The sequence below is a fragment of the Eubalaena glacialis genome, chromosome 4, assembly GCF_028564815.1.
Source record: "Eubalaena glacialis isolate mEubGla1 chromosome 4, mEubGla1.1.hap2.+ XY, whole genome shotgun sequence".
In the NCBI taxonomy this organism is placed as follows: Eukaryota; Metazoa; Chordata; class Mammalia; order Artiodactyla; family Balaenidae; genus Eubalaena; species Eubalaena glacialis.
In genome coordinates, this window is record NC_083719.1 from 88,222,773 (window position 1) to 88,243,521 (window position 20,749).

Below are 20,749 nucleotides of genomic sequence, written 5' to 3' on the forward strand. Positions count from 1 at the left end.
TGACTCCGTAGGGATAATGAGCTCCATGCTTTGACTCACCTGCTCAGGCCTCTTGAGAGATATCTGAATGTCACCATGGTGACGGGGTACCACTCAAGGCCCTGTTGGGAATGGGATAGGGCTCAAGGGCTGAGGCATATGTCTGACAGAATGAGTTTAAGTACTCTTAGTTGGGAGAGAATAAGAGGTAGACAGAGGTACATTAAAAAAACTATGTTCTGATGCCGACAGGCCTTGGAAGCCAAATTTAATTCACTATTTCAAGAAACTAAATCTTGGTTTTGCAGCTTCTCTCTCTATTCAAGTGAAAGGGTAGTCAAAATTCAGGCCCCAGAAATGTTGCTGTGTCATCTCTGTGTTAATGAACCTGGAAGGGTATGTGCGTGTGTGCGTGTGTGTACGTATGTGATACTATAACACCCTCAAACTAGGCTGAACATTAGGTTCCCAGTCTTCTATTTGTAGAGGTAGTTTGGGAGTAATTAGTGTTAGGGGAAATAATTATTAGCAACCTTGTTTTATCAAAGTGCCCTAACAGAGGACAAATAATCCAGCCATCTTCACTGATTGATTTTAGATCACTATTGTTCGGAGATGTCACCACAAATGCTGAACAGCTAGGGAAACCTGCTTCCTTAAGAGTCCATAATTAATGATGCGGTAGCCACTTCACAACTGTGGGCTGGCATATAGAAATATATATATATATATCTCAAGATCTTCAATACAGATTTAAATCTAGGTTTTTCATTACAAACTTTTAGAAAGCAAAATTCTAAACCACATCTTTTCTAAAATGTCTAAGCTATTCCAATAACGTTCTCAAATGGCTGCAGAAGGGGGAAATAAGAATCACTTATTGATCAAAGTCAAGAAAAAAGGGAATCACTGGCTCAAAGGCTAAAGTTAAAGAAAGATTTGAGGTTACAAAATGTGTTTTGAGTTTCAAAATGCAGGAAGTAAAGAAATAACAGAACACTTAGGTAGTATTTTATAATTCTAATTTCAAAGGTTTGGTGTGAGAACTAAAATGAACATCTTTTTATATAGCAGAAACATTATAACCCAGCATCCTACAGTTTCCTCCTCATTATTTGGTTCCATGTGCGTCACTCTCCAGTTGGACCCTAAGTTGTTCTTGTCCAGCATGGTGCTAGGAACGAAAAAGTTTTCTGCCTCTGGAACATGCCCTCCACAAATACTTAGGGATTAGGGAAATTTAAGGATAATGACTGGATTGGAATGCAGTTTCCTTGAGTGCTAGAGCAATGGTTCTCAAACTGGAGCCTGCATCATCTGGAGGACTTGTTAAAACAGAGTTTGCTCGACGCCCATCCAGTTTCTGATTCAGTAGGTCTAGGGTGGGATGAAGAACCTGCATTTCTAACAAGTTCCCTGGTGCTCATCTGGGGAGCACAGGTTGAGGGCCATTGTTCTAGACCAGTGGTCTCAACCGTGGCTGCACATGACAATAAGCTGGGGAGTTTTTTGACTCCTCGTGCCCAGATTATTACCCAGACCAATAACATCAGAATCTATGGTGGTCGTGACTAGGCTTCAGTATTTTTTAAAGCTTCCTAATAGATTCCAATATGCAGCCCAGACTGGGAAACACTGTTCAGTCTCATAGTGGTTCTCAGCCCAGGCTGTATATTAGAGTAACTTGAGAAAGCATTTTTTTTTAATTGAGCTATAATTGACATAGTATAAAAATTACCCCTTCAAAGTGTACAAGTCAGTGGTTCTTATTTATTCACAAAGTTGTACAACTATCACCACTATCTAGTTCCAGAACCTTTTCATCAACTTCTAGGGAGATTTTTAAACAAAGTTCTGATACGTCGGTTCTACTCTTAGAGATTCTGATTTAACTGGTTTACAAGGTAAAGGCATCAGTGTTTTTGTATGTTCCTCAGGCGATTCTAATGTCCAGCTAGGGCTGAGAACCGCAGTTCCTGAGTTTGATTACTGACCTTCCAAGACTGTTTTAGGAGTTAAGACCTATTCAGGAGCTTTCACTGACCCAGGCAGGGATGTGGTAAGTACAGAGGAACTAGCACACATTTTCTGTCTAAACTCCTGCTTGTCCATTAAATATGGTCAGTCACAAGACAGAGAAAACATCATCCTTGATTTCTGGCGCTCAGAGCAGAGAGCTGGGTGGCCTTTAACAGATGGACCTGGAGGTGACTCTAGTAGTGAAACTGGCTCCACTGTCTGCAGCATTTCCCTGAAAACCATAGCTCCATTTTAGAGACTTCAAGAGCCTCTAAGGCTCTTTGGGCCCCCAGTAGGACTCAGAGCTGTTAGTTAAATTTTTAAACATTTGCTTCCGTTGGTCTGATGTTGTTTCAGTGACGGGGTTTTGTTGATTAAGGCACAGAAGCCGAGTTAGAGCCCTGGCTCCTGCAATTACTATTGCCTGATGTGGGGTAAAAACATTTTCCTCATTCTGTAATAATCCCTTCCTCACAAAGATATTTCCATTATTAAGGAAAATAGTGTATTGGGTGCATTCACCTCTGCACAATTAATTCAGTAGAAAGATGATGAGATTTTACATCATGTGATCTGGATTCAGTCCCTGGCTCTGGCCCTTTTAGCTGATGTGATTTGAGCAAAATGTGAGCATTCACACTCTATAAAAGGGGAATCCAACAATGACAACAATAATAATAGTACCTGACTCACCTTTAATAACACCTTTACATATTTTTGTGAAGATAAAATGGCATAGTTCACATGAAAATGTTTTATATACTATGGCATCATATAAATGATTATGCCTTAGGATGTAACTAGAGGGACAGACTTATGAAAGGAGGAAAGAATGCATAATTTATAAATTAAGATGATTCCTTTTGCTATGTAGACAATTTGAACTTTAGGACCTCAGGAACAAAAGGATACTTCTTCTACAGATCATTTAAAAGCAGCTATTGCCTGAAATCTAGGTAATGAAACCTCATTAAAATGATTTAGGGAGAAGGAGATCCTAAGTTGGTATCCCATAAGTAGTCATTTTTTCACTTTTCCTGATTCTATCTATCTCCCCCTCTTTTGGGGTCTTTGCCTGTACAGAATTGAGTTAATTCTCCTCTTTAGTTCATAGCACTTAACTGGTCCATATGAGGCCCCTCCTTTTAATTTATTCTCCTCCTTCATCTCCATCCCTGATCCCATTTCCCATCTTTACATAGTCCCTATTCTTGTGTTTGCAATGTGGATTCTACCAATCTACCTTCTGTACATTTGTTTATATGTATATCTGTAAAAATATTTTTTAGTATGTATGAAATTTTTGACATTTACACAATTATTGTGCTATAAATTTCATTTGTTTCACTTAGCAGTAGGCTTTTATTTTATTTCATGTGGTAAGAATACTTACATGAGACCTACCTTCTTAACAAATTATGTGTATAATACATTATTGTTGACTATAGGTACAGTGTTGTACAGTAGATCTCCAGAGCTTATTCATCTTGCTTAACTAAAACTTTATGCCTGTTGATTAATTACTCCCTACTTCCCTCTTCCTTCAGTCCCTGGCAACTACCATTCTACTCTTTTATTCTATGAATCTGACTATTTTAGATACCTCATATAAGTAGAATCATGCAGCTTTTGTCTTTCTATGACTGGCTTATTTCACTTAGCAAAATGTTCTCAAGGGTCATACATGTTGTCACATATTGCAGAATTTCCTCCTTTTTAAGGGCTGAATAGTATTCCATTGTATGTCTATGCCATTGTGAGATTGGTTGTCCTACTATATGAAGATCTAACTCATTTTTTTTGACTGTTGCATATCATTCCATCTTAGGCAAGTACTCTATCATACGTACCTATTCCCCTAGAGAGGGATACACATTGCCCCCCAACTCCCACTGCCCAAAACAATGGTGCAGTGTTTCTCCTTGTGTGTCCCCTTGTACATCACTGTACCAGGAGTGGAGTCCCATTTTTCTGTTGGGCTTCTGTCTTTCCTTGAAAATTTTTGAGAATTCCTAATATATTCTGGAAGTTAATGTTTGCCTGTTATAGATGTTGTGAAGATCTTCCAGTCCATGAGTTACTTTTTAAAAAATTATTAATTAATTAATTAATTGTATTTTTGGCTGCATTGGGTCTTCGTTGCTGTGTGCGGGCTTTCTGTAGTTGTGGCAAGTGGGGGTTACTCTTTGTTGTGAGTGGGGGCTTCTCATTGCAGTGGCTTCTCTTGCTGTGGAGCACGGGCTCTAGGCGTGCAGACTTCAGTAGTTGTGGCACGTGGGCTCAGTAGTTGTGGCTCGCAGGCTCTAGAGCACAGGCTCAGTAGTTGTGGTGCAAGGGCTTAGTTGTTCTGTGGCATGTGGGATCTTCCCGGACCAGGGATCGAACCCATGTCCCCTGCATTGGCAAGCGGATTCCCAACCACTGCGCCACCAGGGAAGTGCCCATGAGTTAGTTTTTAATATTGTGTATAGTGTTCTTTGTTCAACAGAAACCATGAATTATTTTGATGTAGTCAAATTCCATCCTTACTCTTTTTAGGGATTTTACTTTGAGGGTCTATTTTAAGACACACTTTTCTGCCCTGAGGTCCCAAAGTTTCTTCTGCAGGGAGTGTTTCATAACTCTATTATTTCTTTATCATTTGTTCTTTCCCCAGTGACATATTGTTTTAACTATTATAGTTTTTCTTAATATCCATAATATTTCTTAATATCTTTTAGGTCAAGCTCCTTATTTGTTCTTCCTTTTCAAAACTGTCTTAGCTGTCTATGGGCTTGTATTGTTCCATGTTAATCTTAGAAGCACTTTATCCTGTTCTCCCAAAATATTCTGCTGGAATTTTTATTGAAATTGCATTGAATTTATAGATCAATTTGCAGAAATCTATATCTTTGAATTGTAAAGATATCAATCTATTCACATGATGTGACTTTACATTTATTCAAATCTTTGTTCCTCTTTTATTATAATTTTAAAACTTCTCTGTAAAGATCTTTATTAGATCAGTTTGTAGATAGTTTTTAGCTTTTGTGTTATTGTAAATGATGTTTTATTTTCTACTGTATTTTCTAATTGGTTATTGCTGGTATAAAAGAATGCTACTTATCTTTGTTTGATATTTTATTTCTCGAACTTACTAACCTCGAACTCCTTTATTTATTACTTTTCATAGTTTATTAGTTCTCTTGTATTTTTATGTAAGTTATATAATCTACAGACAATGGCAATTCTGTCTTCTCCCTTCCAAACTTTATCACTCTTATTTCAATTGATTGTCTGATTGCAGTGACCAAAACCTCCAGTACTATGTTGATCAATAGCATTCAAAGAAATTAGCCTTGTCTACTTCCAGACCCAATCATATCGTGGTTATGAAACTCACTGTCATATCTTCTTGGTTAGAAATGTGGTAGGTTTTTCCATAAGGCTCTTATCTTCCTGTGGTGGGGAAGGGGAATGGGGCAGAACCTGGCTAAAAAAGGAAATATATGAAAAGTCTTAGATAACACTTATAAAGCCAGGGACTCATTATACCAAAAGCTGGGTAATTCTAGTAAAGATACATTTTGGGTTTATACTTGAGTGATTACTATAATCCAAAATAAATCCCCTTCCTTTATTTTCTCTCTATTCTCTCATGCCTTAAAAGTGCTCTGAAGCCCCTCTGTCTTTAAACACCCTCAAACTCTTTCTTGATATGAGCCCACTGGCTTTTCTGTCTCTTCCTCTACAGGTCCTCCTTTCCTGCTTTATTATGTAGCTTACTTTCTCTCCTGGAGAAAACATAACCCTTCCTTTTTGGAAATAGAGTATCAAAATAGCAAGTGGGTACAGAAAGAGGGCTGTGAACATTCTCATTATTAATTTTTATACTTTCTGCTTACATGACTTGGCACATTGAGGCAGATAATTAGATATCCAGGTAGAAATATTTGAAAACTCTAGTTCCTTTGGCTCTATATCCCTCTGCCCTATCAGTCTAACCACAATTTGTTCAATATGACATCTGCCTCCATCACCATTGTGTCTTATTTATGCAATGAAATGTAGTTTTATCTGTTTATTTAAGTAGGCAGCTGTATCACATCTCTGATCCATTTTGAAATTACACTTAACTAAGCTTCTAGTGTTACCCAGTTATCTGTATAATTAGTTTTTGGATTTAATTCAAAGATTTTACATTTGTTCTTAAAATTCCATTCTGACGCTCTAACATATGAAGAATTTTATAAACTGATTTCTGTTATCCAACATACTATCTATTGCTCCAATCATCTTGTCATCTGTGGAATTTGATAGGAAAGCCATCAGTGTGCTCATCCAAACCTTTGATAAATATGTCAAAAAGGACAGGACCAGGGAAGAACCCTAAGGCACACCACTGTAAAATTTCCTTCAGCTTGACATGGAATTAGCATTCTTGGACATGACTCTTCAATTATTGATGAAGTCATCTGACTGTACTTGCATTCACTCCACATTTCTGCACATTATCCACAAGGTTTTCATGAGAAACACTGTCAGATTCCTTGCTGAAATACTAACACACTGTGTGTGCAGCATTTCCTTGACCTACCCAATTAGTAAATCCATGTATTATTCAGTTCTATTTTGGCTTCAAGTAACAAAATTTCAACTTAAACTAGAATAAGCAAAAGAGATAATTCATAATTTACCTAACTGTACATTCTATGCCATCAGAGCACTGGCTCTTTCCACCTCTTGGCTCTACCATCCATTGTGTTGGCTCCATTCTTACATTGTCTCTCTACTCTTGGCTTCAAGATGACTACCCGCAACCAGGGAGTTTTAACCCAACAGTTACTCTGACATCCTAGAATTGAGTCTCATTGTCTCAGACAGGATCATGAGCCCATCTCTAAATCAAACCCAAGGAGATGGAAGGATCTGAGCAGCCAGCCTGGGTCACATGCCCACCCTTGAAGCTGGAGCTGGAGTCTGCTTCACCCAAATTACATAACCTGAGAAAACCTCAAAGATAACAATGATATCAAAGGAAGAAGAATGAATGGATATTTTCTACATCCAATAAAAATGTCTCAGCCCTCAGTGTATGCTCCAAAGTATTTTCTCAGGAGCCTCACAACTCAAGGATTATTCACATTATGTCTACATTTGTATAATCAGTAACTTTATACAAATATATACACACACACACACACACACACACACACACATATATGGAATACATATATTCAGCTATGTATATATATATATGTCCAGTTGTTACACAGTTGGAAGCAAAGCCCTGTTTGGATAAACAATTTATCATCAGAAGTTTATTTCTACAGGGATGACTAATGAGTGTTCGCCACTCTGCAGCTGGCCGGCTGACTTCAAACCCACTCACCACAGAAATCTGGGCAAGAGAGTGGTCTACAGATGAGGGGTGAGGGTATCATGTATGTATTTGTGGTGAGCTGTCCTGAAATGAAGAGATAATTTCTTGGTCCTGATTTATTTGGATGGCAACAGTAATATATGGTCCAAAATATAGTGGCCTTAAAGCAACAGGAAATGCCAGGGGTGAAAGCTACAAGAACGAGAACTGTATTTGGCTTTAATATATCTATTACAATTCAGGGCTGAATTGCTTTTTCAGAGATGGATTCTCTAAAGGCACTTAATGATCTGACTGGTTTGTCACCAAGGTACTTTCCTATGTACTTAATTTTATTTGTTCCAACCACATTCAAGTCCATGGAGAAGTCTTACTCACTTGTGCAAATCTGCTAATGAGAGAGTCCAGCAATGAGCACTGGAGAAGATGCTCTTAGGGAACACTTTAAGGGGATGCTCTTGCAGGGGATAATCTTGGGAACTTTTATTTCATGGAGCTTTTCTAGAATCATTTATAACCAGACTCAAGGACAAAATGAGGACACTTCAGGTCTGACTGCCTGATAAGAGCAGCTTTCTCATGTCTATGCTGTCAGGCATCCCAGAAAGAAAACCAATAGCAACAAAGGCAGGGCCCCACTCCCGCTGCTTGACCACCCAAACAATACAATAAGGCCCTGGCCTGAACTATATACCTCTATACATTTTGGGTAGTGTCTGCTACCTTTCCTGTTCTTATTTAACAAATGTCCTGTCTTTTGTGTTAGACAAACTTGATGTTATCAGAGTCAATATCTAGGCAGCAGCAGAATCACCATATCTTACTTACACTGAGAGACAGATAGGCTGGCAGCAGAGAAATAACAAGAGGATTGTCAATTGTCGGGAATATATTAAGCTTTTCCTGAATGTAGTAGATATAAGAATGAAAGCAAAAATCTGTTGGGAATTTTGCTACTGTGCTATGAATATTAGTACATTAGGGGACCACCTTCAGAGAATGTAGGGAACCAGTGGATATCTTAGGAATCCAATGGAGAAGACAAATAAGCCTCATGTTTTGACAAGGTAGAGCCAACCATATAACCATAGGAGTATTGGGGCTTCGTAGCACTTTTCAGGCTGATCAATAACATTAAACACTGCAGTTAAGTCTGACAAAATGAAACTAGCAAGAACATATCAATGAACACAAAGAACCTGATCATTGTCACTCCTAGGGTGTAAAGAGCAACAAAATTGTAATTTACCTGAGGGTCCCACCATTAGAAAATAGGACAGAGTCTGAATTTCCTTTCTCATTTCCACAATAAGAAAGTCAATCCAGTGCTCCAGGCACTATTACATTAAATACTGATATGGAGCCACCATATAGTAGGTTTTCCTTCTAAGAAATTGATTAATCCTTAATGAAGAATAGGGAGACAGAGCCCAACCTAAATGGGTAATTCGTTCAAATACAGTTGACTTTTGTCTTTAGAGTCATCCTTTTCCCATATTACATAACGAATGATTTTCTTCAGAATTTAATTTTTCTGACAGTAACACATACATACCTAATAAATCTTTCTAGATTCTAAATGGACATTCTTGGAAAGCTTTCATTTGGCACAAATGAAAATGAGCTAAAGCTAGCAGGGAACTGCCTTAAAACCTACGTTTCATATCAGGCCCAACAATCAATAGTGCCCACTAAGGATAAAAAATATATATATATGTGGTTGGCTGCAAGGCTTCCGCTCCTGCTGCTTTCTGAACCCTTTGAGGCTATCAACATTCTCTGTGCTTCTAGGGAGAAGTGGAGGGTACAGACTTCTGGAACTAAGAGGGCCCTGTGATGTCCACCTGCATCAGAGCTACACAGAGCCATGGAGGTGCGTCATTGTCAATTCAAGAGTTCAGTTCCATTCACTTCAGCTCAAAAGTTTTCTGCTGAGCACTTAAGTACAGAGGTGTAATGAGAGCTAGAGATAGGAAAGGTGCAAAAGACACGATTCCAGTCCTCAAGATGCATATCATCTAGGACTTATTCAAAGCACCCACACATGAGCTAAATAGTCAGGATCAATGTGTGATGATAATATTTACCAAGCTACATGCAGAGATGCTAAGTGGGTGGAGTTAATTTTTGGATTGAAGTGTAAAGAAAATGACAGAGTCATCTTTTGGCCTTAGGATACATTCACCTATGGTATCACTGGAAGAGTGTCCCAACTGAGATGTGCCTTAGGAGCTTTGGATGAAGAAACCCAATGGGGAATGCTCTTGGTAAGTTAAAAAGGTGTGTTTTCTGGAACTGAGTGTGTATTTTTCTGGAGATCCCAGCAGAGCACTGCTCAGAGGATGGCCAATGAGATGTTCCATACAACTTGCAGATGACCTCTAACCAAATAACCAGAAACTGGAGGGGGTCGCCCAGTCATTTCAGTCATTATTTTGCTGTTCCCCATTCCGGGATCACACAGAATCGGGGAGCTTACCTGGATCCCAGAAAAAAAGGGATCAGACTGCTAACTGTCTATTCCAGTCTGAAAATGCTGACCATATTCCAGTCTGAAGATGCTGACCATTCTTATTTACTGAGCCCATAATGGTCCCTTAAAGTCTTGTGACTCTGCTGTTTTGAGACACAGTGGCATATAGGAATCTTTGCTAAGGCTTTGAACACGGTCTCAGCCCCTGGGTAGAACCTAAAGCCAATGTTTGTGAAGTTGTGCTTTTTGCAGGGGACATTGCCGCAAAGGACACACTCAGTTCTCTATCTCAGCAAACTCTACGCCCTTTTCTGAATCTTAAGTAATCACTCTCTCTCTCTCCTGTGGCTACCTTCAAAGTCTTCAGGGAACTCAGGTTTTAAGAATGTGCCTTGCGGGCTTCCCTGGTGGCGCAGTGGTTGAGAATCTGCCTGCCAATGCAGGGGACACGGGTTCGAGCCCTGGTCTGGGAAGATCCCACATGCCGCCTAGCAACTAGGCCCGTGAGCCACAACTACTGAGCCTGCGCGTCTGGAGCCTGTGCTCCGCAACAAGAGAGGCCACAATAGTGACAGACCCGCGCACCGTGATGAAGAGTGGCCCCCACTTGCCACAACTAGAGAAAGCCCTCGCAAAAGAATGTGCCTTGCAAGGTATCAGTTAATACAAATTTCCCTCCAAGGAAGAAGACAGCCAAAAAGCTGGGCTGCCTTTGTGGAATGGGGTAGGGAAAAATAGATGGGGAGATCTCCTATTAATTAATATTTCAAGGTGTTTTCCTGCCACACCTGGATATTTGGAATTTTTCTTATAGACAATGATGCTTTAAGTGGTAAAATGATTCTTCTGAGAGCAGGGGGCAGGATGGATTGGAAAGGGGAAGGCATTACTGGGAAACCAGTTAGAAGTATATTGTCAAAATCTAGACATGATGTGAAAGATCCTGGACCTTAGTAATGGCAGTGGCCATGGGAAACAGGACAGACATTAGAGGCATATAGAGAAGACTTTAATCACTGACTAGATATAGAAATTGTATGAGAAGGAGGAGTCAAAGACAAATGTGAGCTTTCAAGTCTCAGGGAGTGGAAGATATTGACTTGGAGGGATAGGAAGGGGAAACAGGGGACATGGAGATGTGAAGGTGTTAGCAAGATAGTCAGTGACGTGAGATATTCAACCAGATGAGCAAGTTGTGAGGCTGAAATTCTGGAAAAGAATTAAGGGCTAGGGAAGAAAATTTGGGACTCACTTGAAAAAGGAAATAGTTGAAAATGTGAAGATGAATGAGAACTCAGACAGAAAAGTAAAAAGGAAACCAAGACAAGGCTGGGCACTGGAGTTTGCTGGTGTCTGGCACAGGCAGCTAAAATCCAGAAAACTGTCTCATGAAAAGGAAGAGAATCTCTTCAGAGCTCTGTCCCTGAAGCCTCAGGGTCAAGTCAGGGTCAATGAAACTAGACGTTTTAGAAAGAACAGGAAGAATGGGAATAGACAACCCAATATCAAGTTGGGAAACTAATATTAAAAAGTTATTGGAGTAGGTTTCTAGCATCTTTGTGAGAAAAGATTTAGTCATTTAGTGGGAAGACAAACAAGGAGTTCAGGAAAAACTAGGTGGTGAAGAAAAGGAGACAGGGCTTATAGACCCATTCTTTAAGAAATCTGGCTGTGAAAATATGGTGAGAAATAGAACAATAGCTAGAGGGTATTGTAGAATAAAAGGAAGAGTTGTTTCCTCTTTCCACATACCTCAAGAAAATATCTTTCCTGAGGGGCAGAAGTATCAGCCAGATACTGTTGAAGGAAATAACCAGGTTTTATAAGAGTTTGCCATTTGTAATAGTCATAGTGGAAGCTGTTTGCCTAGATTATTTGGCTTAGGCTCTACCATGACTCAATAAATGATTAAATGTCCATTTTTGTGGCTTTCTGAAAGAGACATTCACCACCATGGCACGGTCAGCAAATGACAGTGGGTTCTTTATTCTGTGTTGTCATCACAGTCACTAAAGTTGACCACTCCTGCCCAGTGGCTGTCAGTTCACTGCAGAAGATACAGGAAAGAGAGCAAGAAGTTGGAAAGGAAATGTATACTTCAGTCCCACACAGAGATCTAAAGGGCTGGATCTAGACTTGTTCTCTTTTCAGAATTTGGATTAGAAATAGGCAGAGATGGAGTCTTGGAGAACAGTGCCTCTGGCATTATGACTCACTATTTAAGGATTTCATTAGGAGGGGAAGTACATGTCCTTCAGCCAGTCATCAGGAAATCAAGACTGTCCGCTTATTCTACCAAATCCTGCAGAATTTAGCTGGAGAGGGTAAGAATCTGGAGGTGGAAACTTCGACATTGTAATGATTTCCTTGCCTAAATCCAATCTTTTCCATTTCAAGTCATGAAAACACATATTTTTAGATGGATTGATAGACATACACACATACAGAGTGCATATATATTATCTTTTCATAAACATTTACATGTCAATGTCTGTAACTTAGGGTGCCTTTAAATAAAATCTCAACTGAATTTACCTAAAATACGATGTTCTCTATACCAGTTCCCAAAAGAAGATGAATCCTAAGAAGGACTACTTAAATTCATTCCAGAGAAAATGGGGAATAAATGAGAATACCAGGTAGAGTTAGAGGGTTATTATGATGAACTGATTTCTATATAATATGACGGAAGATTAGAGCTCATAGGAGCTCTAATCACTGCATGGAGGCAGAGGAAACAGTAAAGTAAATCACTGCATGGAGGCAGAGGAAACATTACTAAGAATTGTGTTCTGACGTCTGATTAACACTTTCCTCTCTTTAGAGATTTCAAAATTTCAGAGGGAAAGCACAATTTAAGCAGTCCTTTCACCCATTCAACAAAAAAGGCATTGAGGGCCTCCCGTGAGCTAGGCACAATGTTAGGCTCCAGGACAAGAAGGTGAACAAAAAAGACCTTTCTCATTCCTGGAGCTGAGAGGATAGTGGGGAGAGGGGGAGAGCAGTAAACAATACTGGCACTGATGAATGTGTAATTACAAACTGAGATAAGTGCTTTAAAGGAAAAGAATGGAGCCCTCTAAAAAGCAAAGAACAAAGGACTCAAGGTGGAAGGGGGTGTGCAGGGACACGGAAAGGCTTCCCTGAGAAAGGGCTATTTGAGCTGAGAACCAGGTTGAGTTAAAGCTACCCAAGGAAGGGGTCGGGGGAAGCAGCCGATACCCAGAGAAGAGCATGCGCAAAGGTCGATCCCGCCCCCAAGCTCAACCCGCAAAGGGGCCTGGCTGTGCAGCTCCTAGTTAAGGGTTTAGTCTTTATTCCGAGAACAGTGGGACGCCATTCAAGGGCTTTAAGCAGGTTGGTGACATGATCAGATTTGTGTTTTGAAAGAGCACTCTGGCAGCAACGTTGAAAACAAATTGGAAAGACATTGTCTAAAAGCCATTGTTTCACAAAGTAAATGCTAAGGCCTGCAGCTGTCACAATCACTTTCTTGTGGTCACCTGACTCCACTAATATTTTTCTGCCCCCCCCCCTCCCCCGTGGACATTTGGAAGCTATTTGAGGCTGAGGATTAAGAATTTATCCATCCCAGATTATTATACGATTATGTCAACATTTGGGCTAGAGACACAACACCTTTCTGTCTGCTCAAAATTTTGATTAGCATGACTAATCACCATTCTTGTCCGTGATCGAACAAACAAGGCCTAACAAACAAACTTCCGCATTTTACAGTCAGGCACAGTATCATATTACCCTTCTCCTCCTTCCACCTCCATCGTTGTAAATGCTCATCATCTTTCTAGTGGCCCTGTCTGTGTTTTGACTCTCCATGTATCTCATCCTGTCTCTGACTTTCCTGGTTTCTCATCATGAGCCCCTGGTCAGTCGTTTCAACAGTGCTCTTGCTGTGGTGCGTGACTGAGGACAGCAGAGAAGGCACCGTCAAGAGCAAGGCAGAGTCTTGGGTACCAGGCAGGTTCCAGTCATCCTGAGTCGTTTGTAACTTCATTGTAGAAAGGCCTGATTGCATAGGCCAATTTACCAAATTTCAACTCACCAGGACTAAAACCGTGAGTGTGCAATTGCCCTCACCAGAACCCGGCATTGCCCTCAGGTTGCCTCTGCAGTAGTCCTGGAGCCCAAGGAGGGCTGAGCTGCAGTACAGGCTGGTGGTCTCGGCTGACATACACAGAGGAAAGCAGGGACGGGGAGCCAGGCCGGTCCTGATGACCCCAGCCCGGAGAACCCACCTTTTGCCATACCGGCTGTGAAATGTTGCTGTAGAGCTGATGTGCTTTGGGAGCATCCAAAACCTCCCCTCCACCATGTGAAAAACTCTCTTCAACATTCCGGGCAAGTGGCCATCCCTTGGTGTCAATAACATGGCTTTAGTTGTTATATCTTCCTTATATGGAGCCTAAGCCAACTCCTCCCTTAACTTCCACTAACTTAAACTAACTGTGGCCCCTGCCACCACATAGAAGGCGAATCCTTCCTTGACAAGGTGGCCCTTTAGTACTTTAAGTGTGTCATTATGTCTCCTCAATCTTCTCCATGCTGAAGCTCCCTATTTTCTTGCATGGGTGCTTCTCTGGTGAGGTTTCTAGGGCCCTGTTGTCCTGGCTGTACTTCTCTGGACTTGCTAAGAGTTTGAAAAATACCATTCTTGAGACATGTGTAATTGGCTGATTAAACAAGCTGGGCTCAATCAACTTTATTTTTGTATCCATTCTTTTCAAACCAGTTCTTTTTCCATCTGTGTACAAAATTTGAAACAGACCCCATAGATTTTCCACTATGGGAAATATTACTAGTCCCTTTGTTTGGGCACTAAAAATCGAATAACTCTGTCCCAGTCCAATCCACACCAGTTTAGTCAAAATTCCAAATACATGTCCAGTTTAGGGCTTACCCCCCACTCCTGCTCAGATGTGACCCAGTCTTTGAAGCCTGGAGTTGGGAACAGTGTGGTTGCCTGCTTTACTGTTCCATAGCTCTTCCTCTTCTTCTCACCAGCTGCTGTTCCTAACCACGCCAGGGCTGGGCTGGGGTAGAAGAGACTAGGGGAAACTGGCTGGTACAGTTAGGTCTGTTGATGTCCTCTAGGCATAAGAGATATGCAAAGCTGATTCTTTCTCTTATGTGGCACTTTTGCCTGTTCCTCAGAGATGCTCTGCTGGTGACATCTAAGCCACTGCTTCTCAAAGTGTGGTCCACAAATGAAAAAATTATTATCACCTGGGAGTTTGTTAGAAATACACATTTTGGAGCCCTTCCATCCTAAGGAATCAGAAACCCTAGGAGTATGGCCCAGGAATCTGTGTTTTAACAAGCCCTCTGGGTGATTCTAATGCAGGCTGAAGTTTGAGAAACATCGATCTAAACAATGGTTCCTCCTCTCTGGCTGGTCACTTACAACTTTGTTCATACCCTGGGTTCCTGGGCACATTGCACCTCCAGGCCTGTGTTCTCCTGCTGAGCTGAGCCCACAAACCAACCCCAGGAAACTACCCTTTCCCTGTAGCTAAAGGCGGCACATTTCCCTCCCAACATTATCTTCTCATTGCTGTACTCCTCAGGGGTCCCTGCACCTAGATTGTCCATCTTAGACTTATGGGGACATGTAGATGCGAACGTCTCTGTGCCCCAAACTTCAGGAGGTAAGTGCCAAGCTCTCAAGATGTTCTCTTGAAGCCTCCCTCTCTTGGCTTAAGGAGAAGACTATGCTCCTCTCCTTTACCTCCTACTGAAGTGGGTGATGAGCTCTTGCTGACCAAACTGGACTTATGATCTGTTAACATGTTCCATGAAATTGATCTAGCACACTCCTTTGGGACATGGGAGGACTTTGATCACTCTTGTACTATTCATGTCCCTTGGGGCCTACTGCAAAAATCCAAGACAACAGTAGAGTTAATATTTAACATCTTTTTGGACACGGCAACCAAATCTCAGTCCAACTGGGTGGTTGTACTTTGTTCTGCATGCTACTTTTAGTAATGCAGTCCAAGCTCACATTGGTCACATCCCAGCATTGACATATAAGGAGTATATTGTCAATTTCCTTAAATAATTTTCACTCGTGTCCCTCTTAAGTCATGTCTCCCCAAATTTATTCTTAGTTAGGTCTTTGTGCCAGTTTTAAAATTGATTTATGCTTCTCTTTAGATTTAGCATGGTTATGTGCCACTCACGCCTTCTTGTATTCATACATTGCTGAGCTCATGGGACTTTTCAGACATTAACTTGCCTAATATCTAGACTATCTGTCCAACTATGCTACCTACTTTTAAGTGAAATAATCACTGTTCCCATTATTCCTAGCATTTTCCCTTCTTGTTGATCAGAATTAAGAACAGATTGCTAATTTCCTGATCAATTCCTCTACAGCTGAGAGATGAAATCATCAACAAGGCAAATGAAGAACTTATCAGATGTCCTGCTGCCATTGCATTAAATATCCTACAGATGCTCATTCTGTGTATGAGCCATTCACCTTTCCTAGTTGGGCACTCACTGCTGCTCGGCAACTGATTTCTTAACTGCTCTTTATTGCTTCTCCATGGAGCTTACACTAACTCTGCTTTACCCCTTAAAATCCAGGCACCATTTCTTCCCATCACTACTCATAGATGACCCCTCATCCATTTAACTAAAGAACTAATGTCAGACAATATGAGCTCCCTCAACTTCCCGCTTCTTGATCTCAAAATCTCCCATAATTTGATTCTTTTACTTTCTCCCTGTTATTATCTCAGAAAACATACCTCTTATGCTTGCCAAGACCATGCCTCCATCTTTGTTATCTTTTCTCATCCTCTTTGGGACTTTCATTTCTTTTGCCTCCTTAACGTGTCTCTCTCCACTAGCTCCCTGACATTGGCCAAAAAAACAAAAGTTTTAGTCCCATATCCTACAAACCAACCAACAAGAAAACACCCCTAGACGCTCAAGTTGCCATCATGTCGTTTTCCTTTGCTTCACTCCTGTTGACCAATCTCAGCTCGCTTTTCTCCATTCTCCTGATAACTTTCCATTCAGAGTTAGTCAATGATCTCCTAACCATCAAATTCAAAAGCTTTTTCTTATTTTTCTTCTTCTTGGAACCACAGACTTTTCATATTACACTTTATAGTCTTGACTCTCCACTGGGCACATGATAAGTCCTCAATACAGATCAGTCTCGATTGTTGTAATCGCATCAGCTTCAAAACTGATCTCCCTACTGAAAATCTCATTGTATATTCCATTGTCAGAATTACTTTTGTAAAGGAAATTCAGCTTTGCTTAAATCTCTTAAATAATCTAGCCCCAATATCCATCTCCAGCCTTATTGCCTAATGTTTCTTGACACACCAACCAAAGTGGATGACACAGAATGGAACCATTTCCCTCTTCTCCAAACAAAATGTTTTTTATTTCTTCAAGCTTTTGATTATGATGTTTTTCCACTTTGAACTTCTCCTCCTTCCCAGTTCTTTGTCATAGTACTTATTCTTTAAAATCTATCACAAATGCTACCTCTTCTGTGAAGACTTGCCTGATTCTGTTAGATGAGTGACTTCTTTTCCTCTAAATTTCTATAGTCTATTAACATCCCTCATGTTATACATTCAAATACACGAATATGAATAATCACTAAATTTAGAGAGCATAACTTCTTTCTAAAATGACTACATCTTTCTTACACAAGGAAAACAATATAAACCAATCCACCTTTCTTGTCTTGCATTAGTTTAGACAAAACACCATCTGAGAACTGGGAAAACCATAAGTTTCTTTAATGTTTTGCCTGTAATTTGTAAAACAACAGAAAATATTCTTGTGGACATGTTTAAAATTTTTCCCAGATGCCATAATCTCAGTACTGTACGGCAATGTCTTCATGACACCCACTGAACATCCAGATGCTGAAAGAGTCTGGAGGACAGGATCTAAAATGATTAGCAATTTTGGAAATAGGCCCTATGTGGAAGTAATTTATATATGAAGAAGAAGAAGGAGGAGGAGGAGGACAAAGAGGAGGAGATGGGTGAATTATTTGACTCAGAAAAGAAAAGGCAGGGGCAGGAAATGTTAGTTATTAGTCTCTGAGTGTCTAAAAAAACTATTATATGAGAGACAGTGAGCAGGTTTTTCGTGTTCATACTCAGAGGAGGACAAATGCTTTGGGCTGTTGCATGAGAGATTACAAAGAGACCGTGGGATAAGTCTCCAGACTCTAAAGTTGATAAAATTGTGGGGTATGATAACATGTTGTCAAAGAAAGGGAGGAGAGACATCTTTCTACACTGGGGTCAGGGTGGTACCTTGGCTGAAAGAAAAGATACTGGAGATAGGGTTTTTATTCCCATGGGATCATACATGTAGAGAAAGAAATGATTCTATCACACAGTGTATGAGAAAGATCTTTCAGAAAACCTAAGTTAGGAATCTAATCTATACCCAAGGAAGAAAGAAAGGTTCTGAGAATATGGCACTGTGGGTAGATGCAGTCTTTCAAATGACATTCTGTTTACTTCTCATGGATCACCCACTCCCTAGCATTGTGACTCTGGAAAAGTTATTTGACTGCTCTAAGAATCAGTTTTCTCATCTGCAAAGTGGGGATAATAGCTGTGCCTCCTTCACAGAGATGTGAGTACTCTCTGAGATGATGCTCAATAAATGTTAATTTTTAACATTGTATTAGATATGTAGCACCTTCTAGGTACTATGTTAGGCATATTCCCAATCATTATCTCCTTTACAGAGCAATCATCCAAGCCCTATATAAAACAGATGATGTGACGACTTTTCACCAGAGTTATGTTCTTTAATTAAAAATGAAAGCCCTAGGTATCAAAGACCAGCCTGCTGAGTTTCGTTACCTTTCCCAACCACGAGACATTTCCCTGATGTCTGCAGCACGTCTTTGACGTCTGGGACAGAAGACCAATTTGCCTTTACCCCCACATGGCTCCACCTGTCACCATTATTATGTGATCTTTATAAAATTAAACTGAGAATGTACCAACCTTTTTTTTTTTTTTTTTTTGCTGTGCTTTCTACCAAAGCCATTAAGCTTACAAATATGGTGTCTGTTTAATAAGATGAATGGATACAAGAAAGAAAATTCCTGTATTTAATTTTATATCTTCAAAACAGTATTTATATCCACTAAAGTACTCGTGATCAATTTGAGCTATAATGTATTTCTCATCATCTGATGAACTTGTGATAGAGGGTCTATTTGTAGCCAGTGGTTATTATAGAAAGCATATTTTCCTCTGGGTCATTGCTTCTTTCTTCCTCTGCCACTTACCTTCACAAAAAGCCATTTTCTCAAGGATTGCAGGGTGTGAATCCTTTAACTCTTCTCTGTTTCTATCAAGGGAAGAGATCACCATTCTGATCTGGGCAGTAGTTACTGTGTATCAATATAGACAACTGGTAAGCTTTCAATTCCCCATTTGAGAGTCAGTTAAGCACAGAATGCTAAAGTTACCTATGTAGTTGTATTAGAGTGTGTGTGCGTGTGTGTGTGTGTGTGTGTGTGTGTGTATACATATGTATTCACTTTTTTAAAGGAAAGTTTGGATACTCAGGAGCAAGGATAATGAGACATATGCTCCATTCTTTGCAAAATAAAGAGTTCAGTACAAAGCATTATATATAGCTTAATGCAAAAATATATTAATGACTATCTCTACGCTAATAGTGAAATTTAAAAATCCAAACTGCACGGTTGAATTTATATGGCTGAGTCAGAAAGAGTCATCATAATTGGAATTCGGCAACATGTTTGGATGATAGAAATCAGTGGGGCATGACAATCTTTACTTCGAGTTATACATAAAGATAGCTTAGGACTGGAATGAGACATGCATGATGTATAAAGGAATCCTTAGACACTATGAAAATAGTTCGCCACCGTGAAGAGAAAAGGGGAAGGTTAAATTACTTTGGCTATAAAACCCCATGTAATGCAAAAACCAACTGAACCAACTTTGTTTTCCAGATGTCTTAAGAACTGCATAATTGCAGAAGTTGGAGGAGTGTACGAAGATGATTTCAGGGTATGCCTGATACTTTATCGCAGAAACAGCAACAATAATGATAAAAGTTTTAAATGATCCTAAGATGAACAAAGGAAATACTACTGCACAGGTTTAATAAGACATCCTTTTATAGAAGATGCCTAAAGTGTCAGCCTTTAGAGTACGAACCACTTGAGTTTGAGCCCCAGTGTCACCATTTACTCTCTGTTGGACTTTGAAAAAGTCCTTTACCTCACTGAGCTTTAGTTTGCTCATCTGTAAAGGCTGGCCAAACAGGGCTAATGTGAGGTTTAAGTGAGATATGAATAAATTTCTTAGCATAGGGTCAGGGGCAAGGATTAAGGGCTCAATAAATGTCAGCTATGGTGTTGATAATGATAAAGAAGAGGAGGAGGGAGAGAATGAAGAGGAGAATCAGCTAGACTGTCTATCTATAAATCCTTGTTAAAAGAGACTCCCAAGAAGAAACAATTGTCTGATGATGAAATGAGAGAATCCTCTCCTTCTAGGGGAAAGTTATATTATAGTAAATCATTTAGGTGCATTCCTATCTGTCCTTGTAGAAGAATATTCACTGTAAAATTGAAATGAGGTCATATGACTTCCGTCAGATGGAAAGAGGAATTTTTTTTACCTAGAATTAAGAACAAATCTTAAATATGCTATTAAAAAAAAATCTGTCCTTTGGCTAAATCCCTATATAGCTAAGAGTTTATGAAAGAGAGCATTTTCTTCACTGTCCCTGAGTCTGCAGGGACAGTGAGGGTAGAACGTGGCACATCAAAAGTTAAGGCGCGATGAGCAGCAGTTCTTGAAATTGACAAGCCAATCCTAATATTTATATGAAAATGTAAAAGACTTCAAATATTT

At 39.9% G+C, this 20,749-nt stretch overlaps 1 pseudogene; it reads right to left on the reverse strand.

Annotated features, from left to right (window-relative positions):
• LOC133090544 (PR domain zinc finger protein 14-like) overlaps positions 1-14,187 on the reverse strand; it is a 49,898-nt pseudogene extending 35,711 nt beyond the window's left edge.
• Positions 14,188-20,749: the final 6,562 nt, after the last annotated feature.